This window comes from Arachis hypogaea, chromosome 20, assembly GCF_003086295.3.
Source record: "Arachis hypogaea cultivar Tifrunner chromosome 20, arahy.Tifrunner.gnm2.J5K5, whole genome shotgun sequence".
NCBI lineage: Eukaryota > Viridiplantae > Streptophyta > Magnoliopsida > Fabales > Fabaceae > Arachis > Arachis hypogaea.
Genome location: NC_092055.1, coordinates 117,251,199 through 117,275,418, shown reverse-complemented (window position 1 = coordinate 117,275,418; position 24,220 = coordinate 117,251,199). Strand labels below are relative to the sequence as shown.

The 24,220-nt window shown below is 33.6% G+C and overlaps 1 long non-coding RNA gene across 9 annotated transcripts; it reads right to left on the bottom strand.

Moving 5' to 3' along the window:
* Nucleotides 1-240: 240 nt before the first annotated feature.
* LOC112783171 (uncharacterized) lies at nucleotides 241-5,713 on the bottom strand. Of its 9 annotated transcripts, XR_011878707.1 has the most exons (7): nucleotides 4,750-5,626; nucleotides 4,286-4,435; nucleotides 3,632-3,795; nucleotides 2,519-2,702; nucleotides 2,043-2,209; nucleotides 1,604-1,684; nucleotides 241-769 (listed from the first exon to the last, which is right to left on the bottom strand). It is a non-coding gene; the product is annotated as an uncharacterized lncRNA (long non-coding RNA). The 9 variants fall into 9 exon arrangements; XR_011878706.1 differs by lacking the exon at nucleotides 2,519-2,702 and having other exon boundaries at nucleotides 4,286-4,316; nucleotides 4,750-5,713; XR_011878703.1 differs by lacking the exon at nucleotides 2,519-2,702 and having other exon boundaries at nucleotides 4,750-5,618.
* Between the last annotated feature and the right edge of the window lie 18,507 nt (nucleotides 5,714-24,220).

Genomic DNA, 24,220 nt, shown 5'->3' with positions numbered 1-24,220 from the left:
TTGGTTCGTTTATCCTGATCCATTCAAAAGGCTCGGTACTGTTAACTTGAATTCAGAATTACACTTCAACCCCCTTTCTATTTTTTTTTTTATTTTTCACAGATATTTTTCAATTTGACAGTCTAAAAAAGGCTAATTCTTTACCTTCGAGTTTTATTTAAAAACTTACCGATAACCAATTAATCGTTACGTACACGGAAAAATTCAACTTTCGGATACTTTCTTAAACAGACAAATAAATTATTCACTCAACTAACCCAATTGCACTTCAACCTTTCATTTTGCAATCCAAAGGTAGAAAATATTGGACCATTACTCATGGTCCGGCACAAACTAACCATATTCTTCTATGTATAAATGAAATTCCTCAACAGAATGTGACTACGAATCTAATCTAACAAAAAATTAATAACAGGCATTTGAAATTAAGAGATCTACCATGTGTACATGTTACTAAAAACTTAAAAAGGATAACAGAAACAGGATTTGTCACTAAATATGACACTTCCCTAAAATGTAAGACAGCAGTAGCTTATAAAGTATTAACCGTCTCAATCTCGTCAATGACGGCATTGACAATTAGAGAACTCACACGATATTGAGTAATGAGCTGCCTCTTCAAATTGAGAATTTGCAACGATCATACTGACTGATATAAAAGAACACAGCCTTAGTGGCGTTCTTATTGTGATAACTTTGTTTCGTATACTCTACTAAGTAGTAAGTACATTCTGATGAACCTCTTCCTGGCTGCTGCTAACAAATGAATCTAAACAAAGAAATACACAATGTGAGATCATATATAACAATTTTTATGGCTAATTGTAATTTTGTATCTATGAATATTTTCATCCCGTTCTAATTTCCAAATCAAACATACTCTATATAATATCTATGAATATTTCCAGTATAAAAATGTGATGTGCACAACAAAAATCAGTCACTATTTATATAAATACATGTGTTATTTAATTTATTTTTAATTTATATTCTATATTTTAACATATATTTTATACAAATAACTGACTGATTTTTTATATATGTATAATATAGTTGTTTCGGGATATATGAAAGGGGAAATTGTGTGTAATAATTGCATGTAAATCACATTTTCCCCATCATACTCACCAAAAATGGTCTTCTTTTAAGTCAAGAAAGCTAGGTACAAAGCAATTGCATTCATCCTAGTATACTAAGCTCCAAATTGTTTGTTGACAAGGTTCACCAACTTCAACGCTCTAGAAAACTTTTGGTTAGACTATATAAAGTTGATCAAGGGCTAGGCCTAATTAAGTATACGTTTAGTCCTCAATATTTAATTTGGTGTCTTAATGAAAAGTGGTCTATATATGATGTTTTTACTAGTATATTCAATATGATTATATTCTACCGAGAAATAAATAGTATTATCCTTTTTCTGGGTTGGTTTAGTGGTTTACATAGATAGTAGCTATTAATTTGCACAATTTGATACCCTGACAAGGTTAGAGGAGAGAACACAAAATTGAGAAAGCTTTTATATACATATATAATAGCACTATTTATCACATATGACATTACACAAAAGCAAACATAATGACAATTTAAATTTTAATATACTCACTAGGAGCTTCAAAGAAGATTCAGTTGAAACCATTGCCCGTCCAGAAAAATTTCCCCGGAATCTCGTACCTATCAATTGGAGCTTAAAACAGAAGCCAAAATATATAAACAGATATTAGCATGAAAAAAGAATGAACTCTCACAAACCATACACACAATCAAATGATTCAACAAAGATGTTGATAAGACAGATGAAATAAATTCAAAACATGAACATAGTAATAACTAATAAGTTTGGATTCATATTAACACCACATGAGCTATTCACCACACAACAAAGAACACCCCCCACCACCAAAAAAAAGACACTGTTGAGTTGATGCCTTAAAAAGCTTTAAACTTAGAAAGAAGTTGTTATTATTATTATAAAAATTTTAATTCAACACAGAATTCCTGAAATAATAATGAAAACTTTCAAGCCAATCCGCCAGGTAACTTACCCCTTTTCCAACACGGCAACCCGTTCCACCATCTACGATATTAGCTTTCAAACCGTCATCTTGCTGGTGGGAGTGTATATATTGTCTCCATCAAAGGTCGGTTCAAAAGGAGAAAAATTAAGTGGATGCAATTTTGGAGGGACCTGTTGGCTGATCAACAGCTATCACTGAATACATAAATAAATATTTAATTAATTTTAGTTGGATTCACAGTCCTTCAAATAGTAATGTTATATGATTATCTTTGTAAACACCACTTTTGTATACTTTGTGTTTTTTAATATTAAAAGTAATTGAAAGAAGCAAGAACATAAAGTTTGTCTTTCTATGATCTACAAAAAATATATATATAAAAAAAAAAGTTTTATTTTAACAAAATCCAGAACAAAATGTTCCGATGAATGTTTAACTGGAATTAATAGAATGATTGCTTGATTAAGATGCAACCCAGTTCTAATAGAATGAAGAGCAATTACTAGATTGAATAGTATCCATTGCTAGAAATATAAATTTAATCTCCATTCATGCTTCAGAATAATGATTTCAGAAGGTGCATTTCTCCAACAAAGCCCTATTTAATCTCTTTACTGTCTTTTTGCTGGTGGGAGTGCATATATTGTCTCCACCGAAAGATGATAATAATATATGTGAAAAGAATCCCTGAAAAAATATGGATAAATCTCCATAAAAATAATTTTTGAAGAAGACTTTGAACAACATAAATAAGGTAAATAAAGTAAATTTATATATACGTATCATCACTAAAAGTTTTAAAGTTTTCTTTCTTATACTTTCACTTTAGTAATCTTATCAACAAAAAAAAAAACATTTAATTTTCACAAAACTAAAAACGAACGAAAAGATGGTAACGAAAACACATCACTAATTTGCTGAGCCAAAATCCTTCTATAAGGATAAAGTTTCCTAGGAACATAAAATCACAAAGTTAAACTAATTGAATTCATGGTTAAACAATCAGCTCTCTAGGAAGAAATGCTGCCGGAAGAAATAAGCATATAGATTATTTATTGGATGAAAGAACTAGTTGGTATACTGTAGTTTCATTTTGATTTAAAGAATAGGAAGCATTTCAAGAATTTCAAAAATATTTGTGTTGCAATAGTTTTAGTCAGTGATATAATCATAAAATATAAAAAACATTTTGAGTGTACTACAGAATTAAGTGTTCTAATAATTTTAGCCTTTGATCCTAATTATAAAATTAATCTTGGCCATTGATCTTAATCATATATATATATATATATATAAAATGTTTAATGACAAAAAAATTAACCAAAAATAACTAAAACTTGTCTTATTCAAGATTTATTAATTTTAACAATAATTAATAATTTTACATTAATTGTTAAAATTAACAAATATTAAATAAGAGAAATTTGAGTTTTTTTTTTTTTTTTGTCTCCTTAACATTGTTGTTATATATATAAATATATCATGATTTCGATCAATAGTTAAAACTACTAGAACACTTAATTTCATAATGCACTTAAAATGCTTTGTAAAATATATACATAATTGAGATCATTAACTAAAATTATTGAATATTTGAAAATTTTCCTAAAGCATACTATGGAGATTGCTAATGCTCGATTCCTTATCCAAGACATTGATTTCACATTGGTATAATGATTCTTGTTTTCCAACATTTTAACATGCTTATGGGTCGGACAGCACGTTATCTCTACAAGGAAGAAGTGTACGAACAATCCAAGTCTTTGCCCATATTTATCATCTGCATCAAAGAAGAAAAAGTACAGGCCGGCTGCAGCTTTTGTATGCATAAAAATCAATCAATATCAAGAGAAATCCCAATAAGTTTACTCGGCCAGCATTATTATTGTTACATCATATCACAATACACCAGAGAGGGAAAAAAAAAACTGAACTTCCAAAACCATATTTATTGCTCCTTGAATTGATGATTAAAAGGATGCTCATATAGTCAAACAATTTGGTCAGTCACAGACACAAAACAAGCAACTGTAGAGTTAGGTAGATAGGGTTTATCAGATCATAAACCACCAAAAATATTTCAAAAAAGAAAAGGATAAACTAAAACAAAAAAAAGCAATAAATATTAAGAACAGAAAAGAAACACCCCTTTTGAAATTCTTATTGTCCAAGAATATAATGAAACCAGAATCTATGCATCATAACGTTGAGTTGCAGGAAAGAACAAACACATAGCCAACAAGAAGAAAGTTAGAAACAGTAACAGTTACCGAGTAAAGGAACCACTGGCATGCACAAGATCTAGCAAAAAAAATACATGGAAAGGGACGAAATCAGCATAATTGTGATGTCCATTGAAGCAAGGAGAAAAAATTGGTGAGGACCATGCTATGTGACGTGAAATGGCTCCATGCTATGTACTGCTATATATCAAAGTTATTAAAAAACAAGATAAAAGGGGAAATGTTAGTATAAATATATTTATTAATATTAATTTTAAAATGTTGGGGGTTCGTTGATCCTGGCAAGCAAATAGGGCTATTGCATCAAAAGTCACGCTTTTCCGTTTGATAACAACAAAGATAATTTATAAAAATTACTAATGGAACCACGAGCAATGATTAAAATAACAAAATTGAAAGACACAGTAAAGAGATAAAAATAAAAACAAGGGCTAAAGAAAGAAACAAACAAAAGCTTCTTCCTTTTTTTCACTGTTTGATAATGATATAACCTGGCGCAGTAGTCAGTGATGGTCGCTGGTCTGCTTGCTCCGCCAAAATGTCGAGAGAGAAAGAAAGAGAGGGTTAGATTTTGGGTTTGGGGGTTTGGAACGAAGCAGAGCCAGATGCAGATGCAGATCACACGAGCGGTGATTTTCATTTTTTCCGGCACTGGAAGCTGACAGAAGGAGAAGTGAGCACGCAAGAGCAACGGTATAGAATTATAACGAGTGCTTCTGTGTGCTCACTCTCTTCTGTCAATTTCTATGTTCCAAGAGAAAATAAATAATCAAGAGCCCAGGCTGCAAAACATGCCCAAATTTGGAAACCCTCACACAAAGAATATACATAACATCTGTTCTATTACTTTCATTATCGAAACAGATCTGAAGCATTAACCGATAAGAATAGAAGAAAACGAAAATGTCCATGATCCACACAGCGTATTCTTATTTTAAGAGACAATTATTAGAAGATTTCAGAAATTAGGGTTTCCTGCATAAACAGGAACAAAAAAGGAGGAAGAAAGCAGGGATTAAGAAGGAGAAAGGAAAGATGAAAAGACAAGAACCACAGACTCCAAAGTCCAACCGTATTCCCTCTCTCTATTCTCTCTCTTCATTCATTGTGAGGATGGAGGAGGTGGTGGTGGCCTTGGTGGTTAGGCATGCAACACGTAGTGATGCAGCGGCGATGACACGTAGCGAGATCGGTTCAGATTCAGAAGTTACGGTTACAGAGGAGAGAGTGCGGCGAGGGATGATAGAAGTGAGTGAGTGAATGAGTGGTGTGTGTGTGTGGGGCTGAGACGAGACGAGACCCGTTCCAACCAACAAACCCAAAGAAAAAATGTGAAATGTGAAACGGGGAGATGGATTGCAGCCTTTTGCGTCAATTGAGACCCTTAAATAGTTAAATGCGCTTAATTAATCTTCTAAATGCTTTTCTTTCTTCGCCAATTTCAGCTGCAAATCCGTTATTATCATAATCCTTCAGATATTCTTCTATCCTTTTGCTTGGAGAGAGAAACGTTTACCATTCCTCACTTTAAAATTATTTATTATTTATTATTTATTATTTAGAGGATGTTCTTTTTTTAAAAAAAAATGATAATACTGCTATTTTAAATTTGATAAAATTTTGTTACAATTTTTTTAGATTTTTTTGGGTGTCTATATTTTAATCTAATAGTAGTATTAGTGTATTATCAATTTAGAAACAACAAATTAAAATTCATGCTTTTATTTTTTATACTTTTTATTATTTTTTTTCTCTTGTTTCTTAAACATTTATCATAATAAATCAAATTATATATATAATGAGAATATAAAAAAAGTTAGTATATGAATTTTTTAAATATCTTTTATTATATATAAATCAATTATTTCCAAAAATTTGAATTTAAGACCCCTTAATTAAGTTATAAGTAATTTATTATCTCAACTAGTTCTATTTTATTTTACAATATGTGCACACCGAATATTTTTATTTATTTATTTTATTACTTTTACGCGTATTTAAATTTTAATAAATAAAAGACACTGGTGAATGTAAAGAAGATGTTACACTTCTGATATAATATAATAATAATATATTAATAGGTATTATTAATTTATTTTTTATTCGTTGAGTATGATAATAATAAATAAAATTATTTAAGATGATAAATATTTTACTCTAATAAAGAAACTTTTAGTTTAAGGTCTAAAAATAGTAAAATACTTTTTTATAAATTCTTATTATATCCAATTTTTCCATATTTCTATTATATAATGTGAATATAATAATAATTTCTCTTAATTCTTTGATTAGGTGAAGAGAAAAAATAAGAAGATAAGAAATAAAATTAGTTTACATTTTTTTTTTTGGAAAAACAAAATAAAACTAAACGAAGAACTATACCATCAATCTAAGGAGAGAGATCCCGAACATTCTCAGAAAGAATAGAACAAACAGTTTGAGCCAAGAAGTATACAGCAACCCTTAAACTACTAGAATGGCACAAAAGTGCATAAGCCAATATATGCCCACTACTTTTAATGTTTTAATAAAAATCTAATTGAGTGAAAACTGAAAAGTAAATTCATCATTAATACATGAGAAAATTATACAAATTTTACAATTTTTTAATTAAATGTTTATATTTGTAGTACTAATATAAGTGCTTTAATTAGGAAAATTGTTTATAAACCTCCTACACCTCCATCGTTTGGCGCATAGAATTAGATATAAAATTAGTGTTTGAACTTGGAATTGGTTCCACACCATTGAATTAAAACGAACTAAAAAGAGTTTTTACTAATTAGTTTTCTTAATTAACGGTCATATTTATCAAAACATCCTCCAGTCTTCTCTGGTGTGAATAGTGTTATAGATAGGGGGCTACTATTTTTCGGAAGAGGGCAAAAACAGGGTATGTGAGAAGTGAGAACCCACAAAGAGTTGAATATGCGCGTGACTATGTAGAAAAGGGAAAGGGAAAATATGCAGAGAGGATTCATTGGCTATGATTTGCGTATGGTTTGAGGAGGAATGTGGTTTACCTCAGCTTACCGGTGTTAAAAGATGGGTTTGGTAAAACTTTATTTATAGTATTTATATATATTTGATAAATTAAATTAAAAATAATTTTTAATAAATATAAATAATAATTATTATTTTTTATAAAATAATTTTAAAATTAAAAATATTATAATAAATTTAAAAATTAATTAATATATAAAATTATATTAAAATTTTTAATTTTAATAATTATAAGTTAATTTTAAAATTTTTACTTTGAATAATTTTAAAAATATTTTTATCTTATAAAAATTATAAATATAAATACATAATTTTTTTAATTTATTAAATATAAAATAAAAAATTTGTATTTTTAAAAAATTTTACTACACCAAATCTTATGCTAATATTATGATTTATATGAGTATTAAGAATAGAATAATATTATATATTTAAGTTTTCTTATGAATTAAATTTAGTTAAATTAAATAATAAAATTAAAAATAATATTAATCATAATTAATTTTTATTATATTATATTAATTTAATTAAATTTAATTAACAAAAAAATTAGATGTATAATATTATTCATGAGGAAATTACTTAGTTGTAATATACTAATATCCTTCAACAAAGACACTGTTTTCTAAACGGCAAATAATAGTTTTATTGTTGTTGTTGTTTACAAGAAGTGCCTAATGGCCCAAAGGAAGAAATCTTAAAAGTAGATTTTTTCTCTTTAGTACAAAAAAAAAAGGGTCAATTTTTCAATAATTTGAATGGATAACTAATGTTAAATAATTTTTGAGGAATAAATTCTCTCAATTCTTTTAAGTTGTGTTGTTAAAATTTAATTAAAAATTTAATTTTTTTCAATTAATATCATTCAATTTATTAAAATTATTTTTTAATTTTAAATACCAAACTCAATTTTAAATTTTAAATCTTAAAAAAAATAAGGATTACAAAAATAAATTTATATAAAAAATTAATTAATATTAATTAAAAGTTACTTTTATATATTTATTCTATTGTTAAATATAATTTTTTACTGTATAACATCATCACTCATAGTTGTTTTGTTCACCGAAAAATATTTGAGGGAGAAACTACACTTTGACAGCAGTACAGCACCAGTTGAAAAAAAAAATCAATAAAATCAATTCATCTCTGTTCATCCTTTTAGTCGACTGAATCGTTAATAAAGATTACTAAAAAATTCCAAACCTAAATATTAACAAATAGAATAAATATACAAATTAGTCTTTAATATATATATATATATATATATATATATATATATGAATTTGATTTTCTTTTGGTCTAGACAGGTAAAAGATTAATTTATCGCAGATAAAATTTTCATGTAAAAGTTTGTCGCTAACTAATAGATTGCTACTTATACAATACAAAATTTAAATTCTCAATTATTTATTTAAACAAACGAATAAACTTTTCGACTAACCCAAATTAATCTGGTTAGAGATTCAATCTTACACTACAACAAATAAAGATTTTTGCAACGGTCGAAAACCGTTGTTATAGATTGAAAAACCGTTCCTAAAACTTTAGGCAACGCTTTGACAACGGTTTTTGACCTGTGGTATATGCAACCGATACCAATACTCATAGGCAATAATTTTTTACCTAAAGCAACAACAACCAAAAAATCATAGCCATAGTTACTGGCATAAACAACAGTTTTGACAACAATTTTTAACGAACCGTTTAGAACCGTTACTGAATATGCAATGGTTTAGAAACTGTTCTCTTTCATGACGTAATGGTTTAAAATCATAACTGGATCGGCAATGGTTTTAAACTGTTGTAGTTTTGTTATTCAAAAAGACAATGATTTAAAAGTGTTGCCTGTGTTATTTTTTTTGCGATGGTTTTAATACTATTGCCATTTTGTAGCTGCCGTTGACAATGGTTTTAATACCATTATCTTTTGTGACTTTTAAAAATGATTTTTTGTAATGATATAATTCTTTATCTACAATAATTTTTTCATGTTGCATTGAAATTAATGTCAACTATTTTTTTTTAATTTAGTATCAATAAATAACCTTAACTATTTGAATCAAATTACTAAAGAAAACTAATTGAATATTTACCATCAAATTTGATTTATAAAGTATTATGTAAGATCCACAATCACATTATATCATTATTGCAAAATATCATAATATTAGTCTAAGTCATAACAACCTCGAACTATATCGTCTAGTTTTGCAAAAAATACAATAACAAAAGAGTGTTGAAATAACCAAGTAACAATTAAATAGGTTTATCATCATGTTTATAAGTTCATGACTTTTACTTTCTAATATTTATTCTTCTAAATTTGTGACCTTAATTAAGTTCATATTCCCTTCACCATAATTTTCATGTAAACAAAACAAAAAATAGTAAATCAAATATAAAATTACACATTTTTAATACTATAATGACAAGATAATCAATTTCACAAGGTTAGGCCAACTGCTCAGATCCAATAACACCATTTTGTCCTGTTGTTCATATCTAAATGGATAAAAACATCATTTTTAAATGATAAGTGATTTTTTTTTAATCAAGAGCTTATTAAGAGAATGTTTAGAAGTCAACTACTAATATTTAAAAGATAACATCTCAACCAATCATAAAATTAATAACTATTGATGTGTTCATTAGTTTTTATTTTATTATAAAAATGATTTAGATCATAATACTAATAATACTAATAGTATATCATAGGATTATTATTATTAATGTATTAATCGAATTTTAATATTTATTATTTATATATATTTAAAAATTATATTTGAGAATTATTTATTTAGTTTTATAATAAATTATATTTTTTAATTTGAATAATTTATTAATTAGTTTGTACTTATTATACCATAATTATTCAATAATTTATTGAAAAAAGAATATTAATATAATAAATAAAAAAATTTTAAAATATATATTATTTAAAGAATAGGAACAAATAAACCCTTAACCAATTTAAATTTAGAGACAATTAGACCCCTATCCATTTTTTAACCTGACACATCAGCATTTTCGTTCATAGTTGATGGAGAAAAACTCACAAGGATCGCGTTGTGTCACGGAAATAAAGGACACAGGGACCGAAGTAGATCGTTTTTATTTTGAGGGATCGCGTTGTCATTCTGAGAAATGGACAAGGGCCGAGTTGGTAGTTCATTCAAATATTTGTTGCTCTTTTATATAAACTGGCATGTTAATCATTTATAAATTCATCAATTTTAACAGTTCAAAGAGACTGAAAATAATAGCACATAAGTAGAAGCCATCAAGCCAATCAACCATATATAAATCTGTAGAATTGTGGTAATATTTTCCTATTTTAAATCAATAACCAAAACAGAATAGTGACTAAAACAGAAAATACATTTCTAGAGAACCAGTTATCAAATCAAAATTAGAATAACATTATACCAAATCAAAATCAGAAAAATATTATACCAAAATCAAAACCAGTTACCAGGAGAGGACAGAAGCTGCGACGGCCAGGAAAAGCAGCGACGGTGCAGAGAGAGGAGAAACGGCCAGGAGAACCAACGACAGCGTGGAGAGGGAAGAAACAGGCAGGAGAAGTAGTGACAGTGTGGAGAAGGGAAGAGCAGCAACAATTCTTACGGGGCTAGCTAGAAGAGCAGAGACGCAACTTCCTTTATGGTGAGGGTTGGGTGAAGTTTGGCATTGTTCGATGATGACTCTGATAATGAGTGGTGTGGGTTATGGTGGGTTAAGGTTAGTAGAGAGAGCAAAAATTGGCAAGTCTCTGTCATTTGTTCTGAAAGGAGGTTGCTGAAATTTTTTTTTGAAGTGTTAAAAAAAATATTACGTTAAATTTAGAGGGAATGAAACCAAAAATATATAATATTTGTTATAAATTTATTTGAAATTTATTTTTTTTATAAATAATATTTGTTATATGTTTATAACAACAATTTTTGAGAGTTCTACAAATTTAGTATTCATAGAGAAAATTGTTTAAATCTGTATGATTATTTATAATTATTTTTATATGTATCTTTTAATTTGTATAATTATTTAAATAATATTAAAAAATTATTGTTTGATAAAAAAATTGTTGTAATGGTTATAAAATCGTTCTTTAAAATAGTCAAAGAGAACGATTTTATTTTGTTACTATAACATAATGAAAAATTAAACTTCAACAGCAATACAGTAAAAATTATTGTCTAAGACCATCTAATAGAATGGTTTTAAAATGTAACATTTTGACAACGATTTTTATACGTATTTTTTGTATAATTATTTAAACAATATAAAAAAATTATTGCTTAAAAATAAATTATGATAACAGTTATAAAACCGTTTTTTAAAATAGTCAAAGAGAACAATTTTAATTTGCTACTATAAAATAATGAAAAATTAAATTTTAATAGCAATATTATAAAAAATTATTGTCTAAAATTATCTAAAAAAATAATTTTAAAGCATTGTAAAATTGAGCGTTCTTAAAGTCTATATTTATTATAGTATTATTATCAGAGGTGAAACACAATTATTTATACTTTAGTTTTAGAAAAAAGAAAGGAATTTCTTCATGTAAATATAGACTAATTTAAGAATGTTTTTGTATAAACTTTTATTTATATTCTTATTTATTAATTACAATACATACATATAATATATAAACTATAAATTTAACTTAAGATAATAAAATATAAGATTAATTTGTTAATATGTGTGTTTTTATTAAAGATAATTTATATTTTTAGACAAAAAAGTGTAATAACAACTCAACAACAACAATAATTGATCCGTATTTCTATAGATCAATAACAAACTAGTCAAGCCAACAAATTTCGCTCTGTGTCAATGAGTTATAAATCAAATGACATAATCTCTTCATATTCAATTAAGAGGTTGCGGATTCGAATTTCCTATTTTTGGTAAAAAAAAAAAAAAACAAACTCCGCTCTAACAAATTGATACTCTTTTTCCGTCCACTAATAATTCAGTAACCACATATGCGCATATAATAAAATGGTCAACATCTCAAAAATCGAGTATTATATATTAAGTGAAAAAGGACGGAGAAAGGGCATCAGCTATACTATGAATAAATTAGTTAAATTTTTATTTTTGAAACATCAATCGATTTTTAAATTGATTTTTAAAAAATATTTTAATTAAATTGATACTTTAAAGATTTTCAGTTAGTTATATTAATTTTTTTTGTCATTTTTGTTGTTAACGACATCAAAATTTATTGATATAACATGTTAAGTGACACCATATTGATTGTAATATACTCATAGCGATCTTAATTAATTATTAACATGCTAAATTTATACAATTATATCAAATCAATTTCAAAATGAGTAAGATTTTGAGATATCAAAATTTTTTAAATTAGAATTACTTTGATCTAATTTTATAAATTTATCATGTTAGTACTTAATTAAGATTATTAGATGTTTATTGTGGTGTCACTTAAGGTATCATATCAGTAAATTTTAACGTTATGAGCAACGAAAATGATAAAAAGACTAATACAACTAACTTAAAATATTTAGAAGATGAATTTGATTAATTTTTTTTTAAAAACTAATTTAAAAAATAAATAATCTTTCAACAACAAATTTGATTATTTACTCGCTATACTATACATATACCTAATTCTTTATTCATTTAAGCAATATTTAATAAACAATTTTTTAACTTGAACCTTAGAGACCTTTCTACAAATACTACCCACGATCCTTATTTTTGGAAGGCTAGTGTATAACTCAATGGCACACAGAAGATGCAACAGCTATTTCTTCCAAAAGAACATAGGAGTGTTTATGAATCGGATCTGATCCGTATATTTGCGGTATTTATCTGAATTCGATATAAAAATTGTGGATATGGATTCGATCAGCACACTAATAAAATCGGATTGCGGATTTTGTATAGGTATTCGCATATCCGCAAAAATAAAGAAATAAATAAGTAAATATTTTTTTTATATATTTTATCTCAACTAATAATAATCATGTTGTATTATTTTAATTTATTATTTAAGAAAAGTATGTTTAATATTATTTTAAGAGTAAACATATTTAAAAGAATAGAAAAATGAATTTTATTGATATTTTTTAATAAAAATAACTTTTTAAAAATATTTTTATTTTTTACGGATATATTTGATATTTGATCCGATCTGCAATTTGCAGATCGGATCGGATCCAAGCTTAAAAATTAGGGCAAAAAACCATATTGAGCCAAAGCAAGAATCTTGTAACCAAAATGCGCCAAATCCAATTTCGTTTCAGCAATGAGCCAAAGTGTATTTTAATATAATTCGAACCAAGCTGGTTCGAATTGCACTCCTTCATAATTCGAACCAACATGGTTCGATTTAGTGTTGTACGTATTTGAATAATTCGAACCACTAAGGTTCGAACTCCTCCCATACATAATTCAAACCACTATGGTTCGAACTTCTCTCATACATAATTCGAACCAGGGTGGTTCGAATTATGCTTTGAATTCGATTCCATGTAATTCGAACCAGGCCGGTTCGAATTACTCCTAGTGCACTCCTTCATAATTCGAACCAGGCTGGTTCGAATTAGGTGTGATTCGACTATATAAGGAGTTCGAATCACCCTCATTCGAACCATTATCCCTCCCCCTACCCCACAAAATCTCAGAGAAAACGACCCAGATTCTCTCCGAGGAAGACCTGAACGGACTACTCTGCTGATGGGGGACGATCCGGCACGGTTATATCGGTTGGACGGAGTCGCTCATATAGCCGGGGTCATCAACGACGAGGTTAGTACGGAAATATTTTTGATTCAAGCGTTAGTTGTGCCTTAGTGGTTTTGTATCTTGGTTAGACGGTACTTTATGTTAGTGGTTTATGTAGGTGGTTTAGGTGAGGGGATTATGTAGGTGGTTTATGATAGTGGTTTAAGCTAGCGGTATAAGTTAGTGGTTTATGTTAGTGGTTTAGGGTGGTGGTTTAGGGTAGTGGTTTTTGTTAGTGGTTTAAGTCAGTGGTTTTTGGTAGTGGTTTATGTTGGTGATTTATGTTAGCGGTTTTTGTTAGCGGTTTTTTCAAGCGGTTTTTTTATGTGGTTTAGGGTAGTTGTTTAATGCTAGGTGGTTTAAGTAAGCCGGTTTATTGAATTTGTTTCTTGTTAATCGCTCTCGTTAATTGTGGTATATGCTAGCGGTTTAGTTGTGTGGTTTAGGGTTTGTTTTCCAGTTAGTTATCTTTCATGTAATGTTATGCTGTTTAATTTAGCAAAATGGTTAATGTAAACCGGTTTATGGAAACCGTTTTATGTAAACCCGTTTATGTAAACCGGTTTACTGTAAAACCTGTGTAGTTATATATCTCAGTATGCGGTTCTTTTCATGCGCAGCCCGAGCGATGCATTAGGAGCATGAGGCGGCAGCAGGGCATGCGTCTTGATGACAGATACGTTCCATACTTGCAGATGGCAGGGCTATACCATCTTGCAAGGCTGAACGACCGGTGGTTCCGGCTAGACGAGGCGCTCGTCAGTGCATTCGTGGAGAGATGGCGTCCCGAGACGCACACATTTCATATGCCGTTCGGAGAGTGCACGATCACACTCCAGGACGTGGCATACCAGCTGGGTTTGCCAGTCGATGGCCGTTACGTGAGCGGGTGCCTGTCAGAGTTCCATATATACATCGATGGCGGCCGTCCACCCTGGGTCTGGTTCCAGGAGTTTCTAGGAGTTATACCTCCTCCCAGTCAGGTTCAGAAGTACGCAGTGAAATGCAGCTGGTTTCAGGAGACCTTTGGTGAGTGCCCTGAGGATGCAGATGATGACACTGTTCGCCGATATGTCTGTGCGTACATCATGATGTTGCTGGGCACGCAGCTGTTTGCGGACAAGTCTGGCAACCGGATTCACATTAGATGGCTTCCATATGTAGCGAGGCTGGAGGAGCTGGGTACGTACAGCTGGGGTTCGGCAGCACTGGCCTGGTTGTACCGGTGCATGTGCAGAGTGGCAAACAGACATGTTGTGAAGTTAGCGGGCCCGCTCCAGCTACTGCAGTCTTGGATCTTTTGGCGGTTTCCTCAGTTTAGGCCTACAGGATATGAGACGTTCAGCTGGCCGTTGGCGTCGAGGTACTATACTGGGCCTATTCTTTTTCAATATGACTTACAGAATTGCGTGTATGTTAATACTCTATTGCATAATGTAAACACATATATTAGTATATGTAACTCATGTGTATGGTGCAGATGGGCAGGTTACAACCCTTCCGGTAGCGAGAAGGGTCCGAGAGTGCGGGCGTGGAGGCTTAGGATAGACCGTTTACAGTCCATGGAGGTTAGTATGCTAATTAATAACTGATGCTCTTTTAGTTAAATATTTTACACTTGGGTCGTACAGTTGCCCTGATAAGGGTGGGTTTGTTCTGCAGTTTATATGGATGCCGTACAGTAGCTCCGACGTACTTCAGGTGTTGCACCCGGAGGTTTTGGAGCCTCGGCACATGGCGGTGTGGCGCTCTGTGACCGCGCTGATCTACTTTGCTGTCATAGAGTGGCATCAGATAGATCGTGTTCTTCCTCAGTTTGGAGGGGTACAGGCCCCTCCGCGTCCCGCCTTGAACATCGACTTTCTGATGTCCAAGGACGGGAGAGGCGGCGATCGATGGTTCCCCTCTTCCATGCCGAAGTGGCAAGCATACTGGGACGCTCGTCATGACAATGTATTGAGGTTCAACGTTGTTGCCGACCCTGGACCGTCTCATCAGTTCCTTCAGTGGTGGAGTCAGCATGGGAAGAGGTTCTTGGCCCCGGACACTCAGCTGGGGGATCCGAGATCAGTTCCTATACCAGTTGAGGCCTCACAGCGGGGTCCGGGGCGTGTGCCTGACATGGATCCTCCGGATGACGTGCCTGACAGGCGCAGGGTTGAGAGGAGGATGGGTGTAGGGACACGGAGGAGCCAGCGTCAGTGGAGGTGGCCGGATCATACGGCGAGGAGTGGTGCTGACCATGGGGACGACGATGACGACCAGCCTGGCCACGTTGGAGGAGGCACACACGATGGAGGTACTAGTACACACGATGGCGGTCATGGAGGTGAGTGGTATGGCACAGGGCTCGGTGACGGGGCTGACACTGGTGACGCTGGACCTGGATCGGGCCCGCTTGGAGATTACTTTGTTGGTGTGCCAGCGGATGATCAGGCTGAGCAGGGTGGTACACCTTGGCGCATATCAGGATCACAGTGGGCAGACTTTGTTGGGTCAGACTCGTTTGTTGGGGACTTCGGGAGTCCACGCTTCCTAGATGAGATCACCGCCATCATGCAGGGTGACGTGACCCCCCGCAGAGCTGGCCAGACCTCAGGGATCCAGGCCCCCTTAGATGTTGATCTGAACGAGCCTCCATCCTCATCCGCTAGTCAGCAGTTTCGTCTTGGAGGTACCCCTACATCCGCCTTCACCGCTGCATCAGAGTCTATCGCAGGATCGTCTGTAGCACCGTTGCGTGTTGCGCCACCAGTACAGCCTGCTCCGCAGGAGGAGGAGGATGAGATAGAGGATGAGGAGCCGCATGTCCGTCGAGGTCAGAGGGCACGGGTAGCACGTCGCTGTGGTACTGGTTCGCATCTGTTTAGATGAGTCACATTTCATGTATTTGGTTTCCTCTATTTCAGTCATGTATGATAGTTAGGTGTAGTTTTCTTGTTATGTAGTGCTCTGTTTATGTCTGTTTATGTATTAAATGAAACATGATAAGGTATAATGATTTCGTTTAGTTATTAAAATGAGCATCAACGAGTCCTGTAGCATAACTTGTAATGGAAGACAACATATTCATTACTACTCACAAATACCAAAGTTCAATGCATTAATCTCAACAAGTTAGATATGTGGTCAAGCAATGCATCTAACAAGACAACTTAAATGTAAATAACACTAACAATAACATCATGGAAACTAATTTCGCCCTGTCTGAGACGATCCTACTACCTGTGGGCATCTACGTCTAGTGTGTCCGGGTTGGCGACAAAGGCCACACCGTTTTGGCCTGTTTGGATCTACCTCATCCATATTCGTCCGTATCCTTGTGGATCTAGGCCTCCCCTCTCTCGCACGCCTTCTGTTTGGGTCCGGAATCACCGTGGGCCCATCGTAGGGTGGCTAGTAGCCCTCCGGGATTGGAGGTGTGAATCCCATCCGATAGACATTGAACACCGAGCTAATCTGATAGACGCTATGAACATAGGAGCTCCAGCTCACACGTGCGTAGGCACAGCATGCAAGTGCGTGCTGACACGGGAAATGAAGCGCCTGAAAGTACCCACAGTCACATGTCCGGGAGGCAAGCGATACTCGGTAAGTACCCAATGAGAAAGTACCAGTCGGAGTGGTCTCCGCTACGGTGAACTCGGAGTTATCACGGTCATACAACGTCACAGTGAAGCACCTGGCCATCTTCAAGTTGGCCTCAATACACTTCACCAAATGCTGACTGAACTGCTGTCCGGTGCCCATCTGGGCCTCAGCCTCTTGCCCCTTGCGAACAAAGAGTTCGGCCAGCATACCATATGTTGCCTTCACCAGGGATGCTACAGGAAGATTTCTTACACCCTTGAGGATTGAGTTCACACACTCGGAGATATTCGTCGTCATGTGACCGAATCTCCTCCCCTCATCGCAATGCTGCGTCCACAAGGAGTAATCAATACGGTTCGCCCACTCACACATCGCCGGGTCTTCAGACCGCAGTATATCAAACCAGTAATCAAACTCAACCTCAGTCTTCACGTACGCTGCATTCACGAGAAGCCTCCTAGCGTCTTTGCCCTTGAAGGTAAGGGCGAAATTAGCCGCTACGTGTCGTATGCAAAATGCACGGTACACAGATGGTGGTAACCAACCTCCGTCCGGGGCCTCAAGCGCAGACTTGATGCCGTTGTGCCTATCCGATATAACCAGCAGACCGGGCTGCGGGGTCACGTGCTGCCGAAGGTGCGAGAGAAAGAATGTCCACGACTCCGCATTCTCACCCTCTACTAGTGCGAATGCGACAGGTAGAATGTTGGAGTTCCCGTCCTGTGCAATCGCAATGAGCAACGTTCCCCCATACTTACCATAGAGATGTGTGCCGTCAATGCTGACTAGCGGCTTGCAATGCCGGAATGCCTCGATGCACGGAGGGAAAGTCCAGAAAAGTCTGTGGAAATAAGCTTGAGACTCGTCCACCTGTCCTCCAACTATAACCGGGCTCGTCCTGAGGACCGCTACAGTACCAGGCATCGTCAGCTGGACACCCAACACCCACCTAGGTATCTCGCTGTATGACTCATCCCAGTCACCGTAGATGAGGCCGACGGCCTTCTGCTTCGCCATCCAAACCCTCCTGTAAGCCGGCCTAAAACCAAAATGTGCTGCCGTGGCGTTCAGGAGCACCTTGATGCTAACCGATGCGTCAGCCCTAACCATTGGCATAATGAACGCCGAAATCACAGAATGATCCAAACTTCTGTGATCACTTGATATGGATGTGGCCAGGCAAGTGTGAGGGCCATTGTACCGTTTGACCTCCCAAATGCCCTTGCGCTTCCGGAGACTGAGCCGAATCAACCATGTGCACCCATTCCCGAACTCGGAACACTTGCCCACATACCGGCGGTGATCGGACTCCACCACCTTGTATTGTACCCCTCGCCGGATGCTGTAAGTCTTCACACTTAACAGGGCCTCATCTTTATCCTGGAATTGCTGACCAACCTGGAACTCTGTGAGACCAGCGGTCCCTTCCGCATCTCTAGCTCCGAATCCAACAGGGTGCCCTAGCGCACCCTCATGCCTCATGGCGTCCAGGTCCAGCGAAGAAAAATATGGTGGATACTGCTGTGTGCCAGAGCTAGAACCACCGCCAGCCAATGCAGGCCCAGCCGCTACAACCTCGTCCCCGCTATCATCCTCAATCGTTTCGGGCTCAACGTCGTCCTCATCAGGATCACCCAATTCTCCGTCTCCGACGCCAACCGGTGGAACGCCGTGTAAAGCGTTTGGCAGAACATCAAAGGATCCTACCTCGTCGCGGACGCCGTCATTCAAATCAACAGCAAATGACGGAGAGGCGACAAGTTGGGCCGCTGGCTCGTAAACTGGGACGGAGGAAGAAGCCACAGCAGCCATCGAACTGGAGCTAGCTGCCGTGGCTACATTGGCGGTATTCCGGTTCGAACCCCCTGAGCTGGATACCACATCAACCAGCTTTGCCAGCAACTCTGGTGTGCGGACCTCCGAAAACTGCCTCCGACAAAGAAACATGACTTGGAGGTCCTCATCACTACCAATCGTGAGACAATCATACTTCACCGTATCGTGCAGGATCGTGACTGGAATGCGATAGAAAAACTTCTTAATCCGCTTCGCACCTTCCAGGCCAAGTTTCATCAGCACAGCTCTAACCAGGTCATCATAGCTTGTCGTTCGATTCACCACAATATAGAGAGGATTCTTATCTGTGAACTTCACTCCGGACCGAGTTTTCCTCTTGATGGATCCTCTGTGGTGTACCAAAACAGCAAAACTCTCCTCTTCACTAGCCATCTTACGTCCTCTAATGAGAGCAAATCACGTTTACAGCGTTTATATAGAGCTCTGACTCCTACTAATTCGAACTAAGCTGGTTCGAACCATGATACATGTAATTCGAACCAGGCTGGTTCGAATTACTACAATCAACCTCTCTTTGGTTCGAACTAACCTGGTTCGAACCATGATACATGTAATTCGAACCAGCCTGGTTCGAATTACTACAATCGACCTCTCTCCCCATAATTCGAACCAACCTGGTTCGATTTATTACACTACCCTAATCTCCACATAATTCGAACTCAACCAGTTCGAATTACATGGTCTCCTGGTTCGAACCTAACCGGTTCGAATTATTCACATTTTTTCAGTAGTAGTTCGAACCTTGGTGGTTCGATTTATATAAAAATGCCTCTTGGCTTATTGCTGAAACAAATTTCTGTTTGGCGTATTTTGGTTAAACTTTTCTGCATGTGGCTTAATATGGTTTTTTGCCCTAAAAATTATAGATATTAGATCTAATCCGATAATTTTAGTGCTAATTGAATTGAAATTTTGGCCATATCTAATCCGATTCAATCAGTATTTATCCCTAAAAAAATGAATTATATTATGAAGTGCAATTTCACACAGGAATAATAATAATAATAATAATAATAATAATAATAATAATAATAATAATAAATTATTATAAATTATTATTTTTTAATATTATATTTAGTCTTTAATTTAATTTTTTAATTTAATAATATAATTTTAATTTATATTTTTAAATATTAATAATAAAAAATAAAAAATTATGATAATTTTCTAGTATTTCTCCAGTGATAATAATAATAATTGAACTTATAGAGGTGCTTTTTTTTGTGACAACTTATAGAGGGTTTGATGTATAGCAAACAAAAAATAATGGAGCTGGACCCACTAAAACATTATGTATAGATTCCCATTAGTGTGGTGAGTTGTAAAAGAGTGTAACGTTGATTGTGAAAAAGGGGTACTCCCTTCCCTTTGATCCCTGAAACGTAAGGGGACCATGTACTGTGGGATGTTGTTTTCTTGGGAATTGAGATGATATGACTTATTAGTTATTAGGACATATTAGGACACTACATCATTTCTGGGAGGACATCCATAACCATTCCATTTTAATCACCACTAGGAGTGCTCAACATCCCTCCAATTCCAAATTCCATCTAGATTCAAAAAATATATATATTTTTTGAGTTTAAATTTGTCATTATTCAATATAATTTTCAGGCTGCCACCTAATTCGAAATTATGTTTTGTAACTAAAATATACATATTTTATAGTCAAACTTTATGATTTTATATTTCAATTCATGTTTTCATATGATATAGTATTTTTTTAAATATTTATTTTAGTACAAAATTATTATATAAAATTTGATTAAACTTATAAATTTAAATTTTGATGTACAAAATAATTTTATATATGTATTTAATTAAGTAATATCACATTAGTAAAAATAATAAATTTTTATTAATTATATGAATAATTATTTAAAAAAACAAATATAATTACATAATTATATAAAATATTTTATCTTACTAATACATTTAAATTAAACTCTAAATTTATTATATAAAATTATATATTAATTATATATTGAATTGACTCAATTTAAATATTTAATGCAATTTATTTCAAATTAATCTTGGGACGAGTTCAATCACTAAAATAAATTTAATAAAATATTATAAATAAATCCAAGTATAATTAACTCAAGTATAGTTCATCAGATCACCACACTAATCTCTATCTCTCTCGATGAATATTATTAATTGTACTTTTTTTTTGTTAAATAATGTATTTTTACATTTTTTTTACTCTTAAAAAAATAGATAGTAAAAAACTTACATTTAACAACTTCAATTAAAAGAATAATAATATTAATTAAAAATTAAAAGATTCATTTCGTACAGGCTTTCCTTAATATTACCTATCCTCGCAATCCTTACGTGAGTTATCTCTTTATTCTTCGCCACCTCGATCTCCTGATTCTCTCCTTTTTCCTTTATTGTTTTTTGTCTTCTTTTGTACTCTCTTTGTTGCTTCTGTTGGTTACTTCCATCATTTCTGCAATTCTGCATTACTATATAAATTTTCAAGTAATATTCCAAATCGATTTAATTACTTTTTTTTTTTTTCAAAAAAACTTGGTTAGAGTTCATACAAAGAGAGGCGCAGGAAAAAAAAATTTCTTTTGAGTTTTGAATCATTAGTAAACTAAAAAATATTGTTGCCAGAGCATTACAATAGACATGATCAAATCACAAATCTTAAAAATTTCTGTTGTACAAATTAAAAGATCATTTGACATTTTTGATAAATCTGGGACACCCGAATTTTCCAATCACGAATTTTTATTACTTTGACACTAGTTTTTAATAAGCTTTAAGAAATTTTAAAATTCTCATATTAAATTTTTTACGTAAATAAGTAGTTCTAACAAAATAAAATATTAAAAATTAATTTAATAATTAAAATTTGTTGAAGAATAAAACATGAACTAAAGCCTTTTAAAAAACGATTTAGAATATTATTTTTATTTTTTTTCTTTTGCCCAATGCTACCCTAGCTGCCATAAACAATTTAATTAATACTTCTACTTTATTCAATTAAATACTTATATTTCAAAAAATATGGACTAATTTGGATCTAAACATAAGGTCCAAACCTTTTTAGGGTTGCATCCGATGTCTTTGATGAGGTGGTGCCACTGTTCGACTTCTTTAGGATGATGGGGTGATACTTCCGATACTTAAGTTAGTAAGAGTTTTAGACAGATTTTTATGTAGGTTAGAGTTGAGAGATATCTGAGATGGATGGGGTATTTATAGTGGGAGAACTGACCTAGTAGTCACCTTATGTAACTCTCCCTCCTCTTTTGTAGGTGGTTATCTTCTTCTTCCTTTATCTAGTATTTGTTGGGTTGTTATGATCTCGTATTTAAATATATAAGCTCATTTGTAGGGACAAATAAGATTCTGTCCGGAGGCCGGACATGCAGGCTTTGTAGACATTGGGCTTCATCTATTTTTTGGGTCTGGTTTTGAGTTTTGAGTCAGGGTATGAACATTGTCCCTACTTGAGGTTGAGCTTTTATAGGTCGGGCTCAAGCATTTATCTGAGTCGCTCTTGCTTGTTGCTTTCATTCAGCGAGGTCGGGTTTTACGATATGTTCTTGTAGGACAGGTGATGTATCCGCATTTTTAGTAGTTTTTCCTTCTTAATTTCAGTCCATAAGCTAATAATTCTTTTTAATTTTAAGCAATCAAATCATCGTTTAGTGCATATTACTTTGAGTGTGTAAATTTCTTTTGTTACAGGAGATCTTGAAAGAAATCAAGCAAAGAACAAGAAAGAAGAAGAGCAAGCAATAGAATCAAGCAAGACAAGAATAGGAAAAGCTAAACAGAGGAGTTTCTGAGTTAAACAAAGAAGTTTCTGTTCACTACAAAGAGCTCCCAAGTACCCAAGAACACTCTCAGTGGACACTATCAATCCTTGCGCTTTACATATAGCTTGGTGTGCCTTACATATGGTTCTTTCTCACCTCCAGAGGTTACACTCTTCCTATGCGTCTTACATACACACCCATGCGCTTTACATACAAGACATGTGCTTTACATATGGCCAATTCTCACCTCCAGGAGCTACTCTCAGTCCATGTGCCTCACATGGCCTTCAAGCAGCCCTGTGCGCCTTACATGCCCTACATGCGCCTTAGATATAGCCTTGTGCGCTTTACATATGATCTTGTGCACTTTACATGTGCAAACAGAGGCCTCCAATTCCTCCTTGATGGGCTTGCACTTTACATGCCTTCCATGCGCTTTACATGTGGTCTTGGACTACTTCCAGGGACTGGTGATCTCTTGCCAAATCTCTCACTAATCTCCAATCCTTTAAAGCAATTGAATTATTGATTAAAGCTTAAGCACAAAGCCTATGATTTGGAGCATTGATTGATAATTATTGAAGGATCATTAATTAGTTAGATTTGATTGTTTTAATTTGATTTGGTTTGAATTCTGAATTAATTAGGTTTAGGGTTAGTATCTAAAGGGAGAGAGATACTCCGTGGCTTCTCTCTTCTAGCAGCCGTTTTGAATTTTAGGTTTTCTATTCCATCATGAGCAACTAATCTCCTTTGTTAAGGTTAGGAACTCTATTCATCTTTTTATATATTATTAATCTAAGTGTTTTTACTTTATTTGAGGTTTATGCTTTGATCTATTTCATGATTGAGTTTTCGTTCTTAATCACTAAAGATTTAGAATTATTGAAAAACATTCTAAGTCTATTTTGGATTCTAAATATTGTTTTGGAAAAAGTAATATTGGAATTAGTTTGAAAACTCT